Here is a 9,870-nt window from a genome sequence, read left to right as displayed (position 1 = left end):
ATCCAGTAATACAATACAATCACAACGCACAAGAACATGTCATGAATCAGAATAAAACAAACATGTATCAGTAATCATTATTTAAATTTTACATGTTATCATCACAAAATCTTCACATCAAGCATATATATATATACTAAAATCTTCCTTACAATCCATAGAAATCAAATCCATAATCAACTCATAATGTGAGTAGTACTTTAATAGTTCACACATAGCATTTCAAGCACCGGTGTACTCGAGGCCACCATGATTGTGCACACTCTCATGCGTGGCAGTGAGTTGATCAGGCTCACCCCTAGCATTGAAGAGTGCATAATCATGCTAAACACCGAACACCACAAGTACCATCACGCATAGAACATAATCTAAAATAGCTTGCAACCTTCCAATAATCATATTCCAACAACAGTAGCGGAACAGTGTAATTTTAACATGCAAGAAAGCAACCAATTCACAGTTATATCCAAATGGCAATAATTCAGCGAAACTATACCAACATCCAACATACTCAAACAGCAACCATCCAACAACCAGGCACAAATAGCAAACATTTCATCAAATGCAGACACCTTGAATCAAAACTGCTCTGATACCAATTAGTGTAACACCCTCCCTTGTATGCATCCAAGAGAGTTGTTTGCTAAGCGGATTAGAGTTCTTTAATCATATTTTAGATACTGAAAGTCACTTTTACAATGCCAATAAAAAATTATAATTGAAATTGCGTTCGTCACAAAAATCAGAGTATATTTTCAAAATTTCTCAACTACTGAAAATATAACTTTCCTGGCAGACCTTGTTGTCTTTAAAAATTCGTATAAAATTCACTTCAACGATACAAAAAAATATTCTTTGTAATCTAGAAACTAGACATCCGGGGCTTCGCGTTCATATAAAATAATAGTAATTTGAAGGTCGTTTTCCCCTCGAAACATAACTCGTAAGGCGAGAGTTAAAATCAGTGAATTTATATCAAACGACTTGACTTGCAAAAATCATAATAAATCCAGCTTTCAGAATTTCGTTGAAAGGTTTTTATATAATGAAACTAGACACCTGGGGATACGAGTGCATATAAATTATAAGAAAATCGGAGGTCCATAGCCCCGGGAAGCCAACCTACAAAATGCTCGCACAAATAGTTTTAACTTAGCTTTCAAAACGTCATGAGTCAGTTTTCGTAAAAACGTTTCTGATTTCAAAACACTTGTTGTTCTCAAAAGTCTTAAAACAGAATGCAAACATAGTTCACTAATAATTTAAACATCCACAATTAGTACAGTCATCCATGAAATTAATACAATCACAGCAGCATGCCCAACAGTAGAAACCAACAACAAATATCCAAGTCCTCAAAAGCTTTTACGTCCTCCTGCCATTTTATAAAAATAACAGCCCCAAAGGGGTGAGAAAAATCCCAGTAGTGTGGCAACAAAACCAATAATGCAACAGTATTAAACTAGGCACAAAATTATAAACAGTCGCTTCAAACATGAAATCATTTTCATCATATAACCTTTTCATCATATATCATATTGCGTATATAACGCCTTCATCACGCTCATAGCACCGTCGTGCGCGTGCATACACAGTGGGAATTCCATGCAACGGCACCCTCATTTATTGAATCCCACTGTGACCTATGCGGACGGATGCCAAGTGTCCCATACCCTGGTACCGAGGGATGCCTATATGATGCGTGCTCAATCACATGATCCTGTATATAACTATTCTAGACTTCAAAGCTTACATGACTTATGTAAGAACCCGCACCGTTAATTAAGGTATTTAATTAATTAATTATGCAAAATTAGGAAATGATTTCATAATTGACCCTAATAATTATTATGAGGCTTTAATAATTATAGTAAGTGAGTAATAATGCTAAGAGTCGCTTTTCGGAAGAAAAGTGCAGATACCGGTTCTGCTAGTCGGTATAAATGCGTGCCGAAAAAGTATCCCGGAAAATTATAGTAAGTGCATGTTAATTACTAGAATAATATGTAGGACTTGTAAAACAAGTTTCAAGTTCAGATAATGAGAACTGGTGCTACAAACCGGTACTGGCTTTGAGAAGCGCGTACCGGAAAGGTACTCAGGAAATTATAAGAAAAATATGATAAATCTTAGAAAATTATGTAGTTTCATAATCCAAAGTTGGGGATTAAAATGCTAAGCGTAGCAATTAAAGATAATACTGTGTGTTTAAGTGGCTTGGGCTATAAATACCCATTTTTAAGGGCACAAAGCCCTAGATACCAGACTTTGAACGTGAGTTGTTGGTGGAGGCTGACCAGTTTCTGTTCCTTTGGCCTTCTCCCTCATTCTTGAGCCAAGTTGTGACCTTTATTGGTTTTCTTCACCCTTTCTTCTTGTATACACTTGGGTGGTGACTTGTGAGTGTGGAGAATGGGTTTGGGGGAGTGCTCAGCCACTGTTGGTGAGGGGTTTTGGGGCTGACTTGGTTGGTTTGGTTGTGAGAAGCTTGGCTTTGGTTTTTGGAGGTCCAAGTGGGGAACTTTGCTCTAAGGAACCAACCTTTATGGTGCTATTTTCGTGCACATACTTGAGTCAGAATTGAGGGGCTGTGTTGAGCTCCAAGAGCACCTCCGTTCTCTGTTTTAAGCCTTTGGTATGTATACCAACCTTTGATCATGAGTTTAATGCTTAAAAATGAAAGCTTGATGCATGTTAAGGCTTAAAGATGATAACTTGTTGTTGGGTAATGTTGAACACACCTAGAAATGCATGTTTAGGTGCTTTAAATCGTTAAAAACCCAACCTTGGAAGGATATCTTCACGAAATGCATTTTCTACATTCTGTCGTGAAATATCCAGATATGTGCCCGATGAATATCCGGATATGTGATATCCGGATATGGGTTTTGAGTATCCGGATAATAGATATCCGGATATGGGATTCTGGATATCCGGATTGTAAAGAACCTTGAGGTCACCACCCCAAAAGCTAGCTCAAGGGGTGGGAGTGCCCAAGGCCTTATAAAGGCCATATTAGTTGCCCATCCAATCAATGTGGGACTATATATCTCAACACGCCCCCTCACGCAAGAGCCTTTTTAGGCTAGAAGCGTGGAATTGCACAGGCCCAATTTTTTGTTTACCTTTTGTGCTATTTTTATTTATTTTAATTCCACTTTAAAGCGGGGGACGGTGAGGCTCTGATACCATGTAAAGAACCTTGAGGTTGGTATCAGAGCGGGTTCGTTCCTACCCTAATTCAAATCTGAAATAACCATCCAAACACTTCCATCACCGTCAAACACCTCCTAAACACCGCCTTGAATCTGTCCAACACAGAAACCTAGTTTACTGACCTCCGATCAAAAAAGTGAGGTGACCATTCGACTCAGAAGGATCCGACGAGTCGACCGCCGCTGGACCCATCGCCGTCAGCCGCTGCACGCGCCACCACGCGCCGCCTTCCAGACGTTTTTTTTCCGTCGCGACTTGCACAGACCTTCTCGCCGGCTTCTCCCCTTCCTGTTCCAGAGGTCAGATCAAAAGTTTACAAAACTTGATTTTTCATCAACGGTCAACCCTTCTTTTTTTATTCATGGCTTCCTCAAAACACTCTTTTTATTACCACGAGCAACCTCCTAAGGCCACTAGTCATGTGGTCTAGCAAGGTACAACTTTCCATGTTGATAGTCAAAATCATTGGATCCTTGATTCTGGAGCCTCTGATCATATGACAGGTAATCTTGGCTTGTTTTGTTCATACACTCCATATTCTGAACCTTCTCGGGTCAAGATCGCCGATGGCAGTTTTTCCCAGATTGCGGGACACGGAACCATTAAACTTTCTGAGCTGATTACTTTGACATCAGTTCTTTATGTTCCTTCTCTGACTTGTAATCTCATTTCCATTAGCAAGCTCACCTCTGAGTTGCATTGCTTTGCTAAATTCTTTCCACATGGTTGTGTTTTTCAGGAACAGGACTCGGAGAGGATGATTGGCAGTGCTAGAGAGGATGGTGGACTTTACTACTTTGAGGAGGATGTGACTCATGAAGCTGTTTTCGTAGAAAAAAACTCTATGTTTCCTTTTGATTCATGTAATGATGTTATGCTGTGGCATCGTAGGCTAGGCCATCCAAATTTTATTTATCTTCAGAAGTTGTTGCCAAACTTATTTATTAATAAAAGTCCAAGTTTGTTTTCTTGTGATATTTGTCAACTTGCCAAGCATACTCGTGCTCATTATCCTTCTAAAGTTCACCATGACTCTTCCCCATTTTCCTTAATTCATAGCGACATATGGGGTCCAGCCCGTGTTAAAAATATTTCAGGTACTCGATGGTTCATTACCTTCATTGATGACCATTCTCGAGTTTGTTGGGTGTATCTTCTAAAGGATAAGTCCGATGCTGCATCCGTGTTTAAAAAATTTCATGCCATGGTTCAAACCCAATTCCAAGTTGCTATACAAATTCTTCGTACAGATAATGGCAAAGAGTATTTTAACTCTATTCTTGGAGAATATCTTTCCCAACATGGCATCCTTCACCAAAGCTCGTGTCCTGACACACCCCAACAAAACGGAGTTGCGGAAAGAAAAAACCGACATCTCCTTGAAGTTGCTCGGGCTCTTATGTTTACCACGAGTGTTCCTAAATATCTTTGGGGAGAGGCAGTTCTCACTGCCTCGTATCTGATAAATCGAATGCCATCTCGCATTCTGAAATTTCAGTCTCCTCTTTCTAGTCTTGTTCGTATCTTCCCTTCCTTCCGAGGTGTCTCCTCCTTACCTCTCAAGTTATTTGGTTGTGTTGTATTTGTCCATATTCCCTCCCATCAACGGTCTAAGCTTGATCCTAAGTCTCTCCAGTGTGTCTTTATTGGTTATTCTCCTACTCAACGTGGCTATAAGTGTTATTCACCCTCTCTTCGTAAGGTCTTTGTCTCTATGGATGTCACTTTTTCTGAGAATGACCCTTTCTTCCCCTCGACTTCTCTTCAGGGGGAGTCTATAGGAGTAGATGAAGATCAGTCATGGGAACCTATTAATGCCACAGTATTACCTCTACTTTTGGAAACAGGGGGAGCTACAGAATCCTCTGATACCATGTAAAGAACCTTGAGGTCACCACCCCAAAAGCTAGCTCAAGGGGTGGGAGTGCCCAAGGCCTTATAAAGGCCATATTAGTTGCCCATCCAATCAATGTGGGACTATATATCTCAACACGGATATTGCATATCTGGATATGTCCAGTGAGATATCCGGATATTGAATATCCGGATATGGTCCCGAGGAATATCCGGATATTATGGGATTTCGAAGAACAGTAGCTGTGCTGTGAGGACAGTAGGCTATTGGGGGTTTGGGGACCCTAGATTGATGAAGTTGAACTTCTGTTTTTATTAAACTAAGTCAGAATCAAGTGATTAAGGACTTATGGCTTGGTATGGAGCCTTAAGACGTTAAACGTAAGGAAAGGCGTTGTCTTTAAGTTTTATGCTTGTGTTGCATTTTATTGATATAGTATTGGTCCATAACAGATCGTGAATCTGTTGTGTTTGGACTTTGAGCTGTGGACTCTTGGCTTTTGGAGTTAGCTTGCAAGGTAAGCTTTCGTGTCCTCGGTTTAGCCATGTTGTGGTTCCACCATGTCCCATGGGGGTATGATTTATGCATGCTGTGTACATGCTTTTGGATATTTGAAATGTTGATTGAACTTTACATGTAATGGCTTTTAATATGCATGTGTTGTTTCATCTTGACGGGAAGCCTGAGTATGTAGCGCCATACAAGACGGTGTATCGGGGTGAATGCAAGTGGTACTTGCACGGTGTGTAGGTGATAGACGTATACCTGCACAGTCTCTGGCCAGTAGATTAGTATTGACACACATGGCATGATTATCTGCTGCATTGCATTGTTTTAGAAATGATAAAAGATAAACTATTTTTGAACTTATATTGCACATGTAAGTGAGCTTGGGGTGGAAGATCCTTGAGGACTCACTGACTTACTGAGATTTCTAGATTAGAGATCTTACCCCACGTTTGGGGAATGCTTATTTCAGGATCAGGTAGTATGGGTACTGATGCCTCAGGCGGCAGGAGGTCGGAGCTTAGCTGATTATGATGTTTCTGCTTATTTGTTAGCATGACTGGATATTGATGCTAATTATGCTTTATGCCTTTTATAATTATGTTGTTGTTGAGATTGTTGTTGGGCATGTTGCCTTATTTGAGTGAGCATGGGGATTGTCCATGACACTTTCTGTTAGTACTTGTAGTTTGGAGTTGTATAAACTGTTAGATGGTCTGGTCTACGTTGTTGTAGTTCCGTGACCAGAGCCACACTTATATTATCTATGTTATGAGGTTTTTCAGTTAGCTGTTTTATTGCAATTACATACAGGCGATGTTTTATTAATTGATTATTAAGCAAGTTGGTAATGTTAATGGCATCATAATTGAAAAGAAAAAAGTAATTCCGCATTTTAATTAAGCGTAGCTTAATACGATATTATGATAACATTACCGGATATATACGGCGTGTTACATTTATGGTATCAGAGCAATGGTTCGAGGGAAAATCCTGTATGTATTGCAATTGCTAGGTTGTTTGGTTGTGTCTGTCTTTGTGTTTACTCCGTCGAATTTTATTATAATGATGTATATGTGATCACATTGCGTGGGCCTGATAAACTCATAATTTGTGCAACTTGTGCAGAGTCATGGTAAGGTCCGGGAGAACACGAGAGACTTCTGAGGATCAATCCGATCCTATCCTGACTGCATTGGCTGAGATGCAGGCAGCTAGGTTAGCCGATCAGGAGGCCACTAGATTGGCCAACGCGGCAATGATGGAAGCTATTCGCGAGGCGAACCGGATAGCCGTAGCTGAGGTTCGTGAAGCGAACCGGAGGACCACAGAGGAAGTCCTCGAGGCGAACAGGATGGCGAACATGACGATGATGAGAGTCATGTTGGAGGAGATGTGAGCTGGTCCTGCTATTGGCCAGGCTCCACCACCACCGCCACCACCGCCACCGCCTCCACCTAGTGTTCAGGAGGAGAGCCATAGTCACATCGGCAGTGCTACTGATGCCGCTGAGACGGGGGAGCCCTTTGTGGGGATTGCTGAGGATCGTGATGTGATCGATCGCCGGCTGAATGCTTTCAGGAAGCATAAGCCACCTGTGTTTGAGGGGTTTCTGGATCCTATTGCTGCTGCGAGATGGCTAGAGTCGCTGGACAAGATTTTTCGGGTCATGCAGTGTACAGACCCACAGAAGCTGATGTTCTCGACCTACATGCTGGAGGGAAATGCCCATGAGTGGTGGACGCACACCTCTCGTGCTTTTGAGAGGCAGGGCTGTGTCATGACGTGGCCATTCTTTGAGGAGTGCTTTCTGGGCCGATACTTTCCCTATGATGCGCAGGAGAGGAAGCAGGGGGAGTTTGAACGTTTGGTACAGGGCTCGATGTCTGTTGATGAGTACCTGGCTAAGTTTAATGAGCTAGTGAAGTTTGCACACTTCCGGATGGTTCCTCCTACTCCGTTATTTCTGGCAGCTAAGTTCCGCAGGGGACTTAGTGAGGTGATTGCTGAGCATCTTGCTGGTGCTGCTTGGAGGGAATTTGGTACACTGGTTCAGCAGTGTAAGGACATCGAGGATGTTTGTGTGGCAAGCAAGGCCAAGAGGGCCAAGGTTGAGGAGAGCAAGGGAACAGGTGGTTCCACTCCTGCTCCTACTTCTTGGAAGGACAAGAGGTTTGCTGATAAGGGCATGGGAAAGCAGTTAGCGACTAGGCAGGCGCCTGGTCAGTTCAAGAGAGTTGTTTCACATCAGGGGAGTTCTGCTAGGCCTCCTACCACTCCGAGATGTTCGGGATGTGGGAAGGAGCATGTGGGACGCTATGCTACGGGGCAGTTGTTGTGCTTCAAGTGTGGCAAGGAGGGCCACTTCTCTAGAGATTGTCCGTCATTGACGGCGAGAGCTGCAGCTGTTCAGGCAGTTCCTTTGCAGATGGTTCCGATGGCATCTTCTTCGGCACCTGCAGTGCCACCTTCTGTTGGGAGAGTGTATACACTGGATAGGCAGCAGTCGGACCGCACTCCGAACCTTGTCAGAGGTACTGTGTCTATTGGTGATTCTTTTGTCTATGCTATCTTTGATTCCGGGGCTACTCATTCGTTTGTTGCTACCCCGATTGCTTTGGGGCTTGAGTTGCCTAGTGCTGTGCTTTCTCCACCGTTGCGGGTGACTACCGCCACCGGAGAGATTTGTGATTCTACCACTGTACATCGCGATGTAGCGTTTCAGTGGGATGGTCGTGAGTTCTCGGTAGATCTGATAGGGTTGCCGATGGCCAACCTTGAGATTATTCTGGGCATGGATTGGTTGTCTAGAAACTGTGCATTGATTGATTGCTGTGCAAAGCGCGTGGTGATGTCTCTGTGGGATTCCACAGCTAGTTCCTCGCCATACATTTCACTGCTGCAGGCTAGGAGAGCGCTGCGAGCAGGGGCATTGGGTTATGTCATGTTGGGTGGTTTGGTGAGTGGGACACAGAAGGATATCACTGGCATTCCTGTGGTGGGGGAGTTCCTCGAGGTGTTTCCTGAGGAGATTCCTGAGTTTTCGCCACAGCGGGAGATAGAGTTCTCCATTGACTTGTTGCCCGGTGTGGGGCCGATTTCTTTAGCTCCTTATCGGATGTCGCCACCGGAGTTGGCTGAGCTTAAGAAGCATATTGAGGATCTTTCGGCGAAAGATTTCATTAGACCGAGTGTGTCTCATTGGGGAGCACCGGTTATCTTTGTGAAGAAGAAGGACGGGACAATGCGATTGTGCACCGACTACAGGCAGTTGAACAAGGTGACAATCAAGAACAAGTATCCCCTTCCTCGGATTGATGATCTGTTGGATCAGCTCAGGGGTGCTTGTGTGTATTCCAAGATTGATCTCCGGTCCGGATACCATCAGATTCGGGTGAAGCCGGAGGATGTCTCGAAGACCGCATTTTGTTCGAGATACGGTCATTTTGAGTATTTGGTGATTCCGTTTGGACTCACAAATGCGCCGGCAGTGTTCATGGATTACATGAACAGGATTTTCCAGCCGTATCTGGATCAGTTCGTGATTGTCTTCATTGATGATATTCTGATCTACTCCAAGACTGAGGAGGAGCATGCGGAGCATCTGAGGATAGTTCTGCAAGTGCTGAAGGAGAAAAAGCTTTATGCTAAACCTTTTAAGTGTGAGTTTTGGCTCAAATCAGTCAAGTTTCTGGGGCATGTGATTTCAGCAGATGGAGTTGCAGTGGATCCCAACAAGATTGAGGCCGTGTTGGATTGGGAGAGACCCAAGACAGCTACGGAGGTGAGGAGCTTCTTAGGTTTGGCAGGTTACTATCGGAGGTTCATCAAGGGTTTTTCCACGATGGTTCTCCCTTTGACTCGCCTTACCCGAAAGGAGACTCCATTTGTGTGGACTCACGAGTGTGAGGCGTGCTTTCAGGAGTTGAAGGAGAGATTGACTTCTTCACCTGTGTTGATCCTTCCTGATCCTGAGGAGCAGTTTGAGCTTTACTGTGATGCTTCTGGAAAGGGGCTGGGCTGTATGCTGATGCAGTCTGGTAGAGCTGTTGTTTTTGCTTCGAGGCAGTTGAAGCCTCATGAGGAGAACTACCTGACTCGTGATTTGGAGTTGGCTGCGATTGTGTTTGCTTTCAAGATTTGGAGGCATTATCTTTTTGGTTTGAGGTTTGTGGTGTTCAGTGACCACAAGAGTTTGAAATACCTGTTCGACCAGAAGGAGTTGAACTTGAGGCAGAGGAGGTGGATGGAGTTCATAAAGGACTACGACTTTGAGCTAAGGTATCACCCTG

Source organism: Gastrolobium bilobum, unplaced genomic scaffold (assembly GCF_033153095.1).
Source record: "Gastrolobium bilobum isolate Gb01-03AN ecotype WA unplaced genomic scaffold, APGP_CSIRO_Gbil_v1 utg25627, whole genome shotgun sequence".
NCBI lineage: Eukaryota > Viridiplantae > Streptophyta > Magnoliopsida > Fabales > Fabaceae > Gastrolobium > Gastrolobium bilobum.
This window is presented reverse-complemented; position numbering follows the sequence as displayed.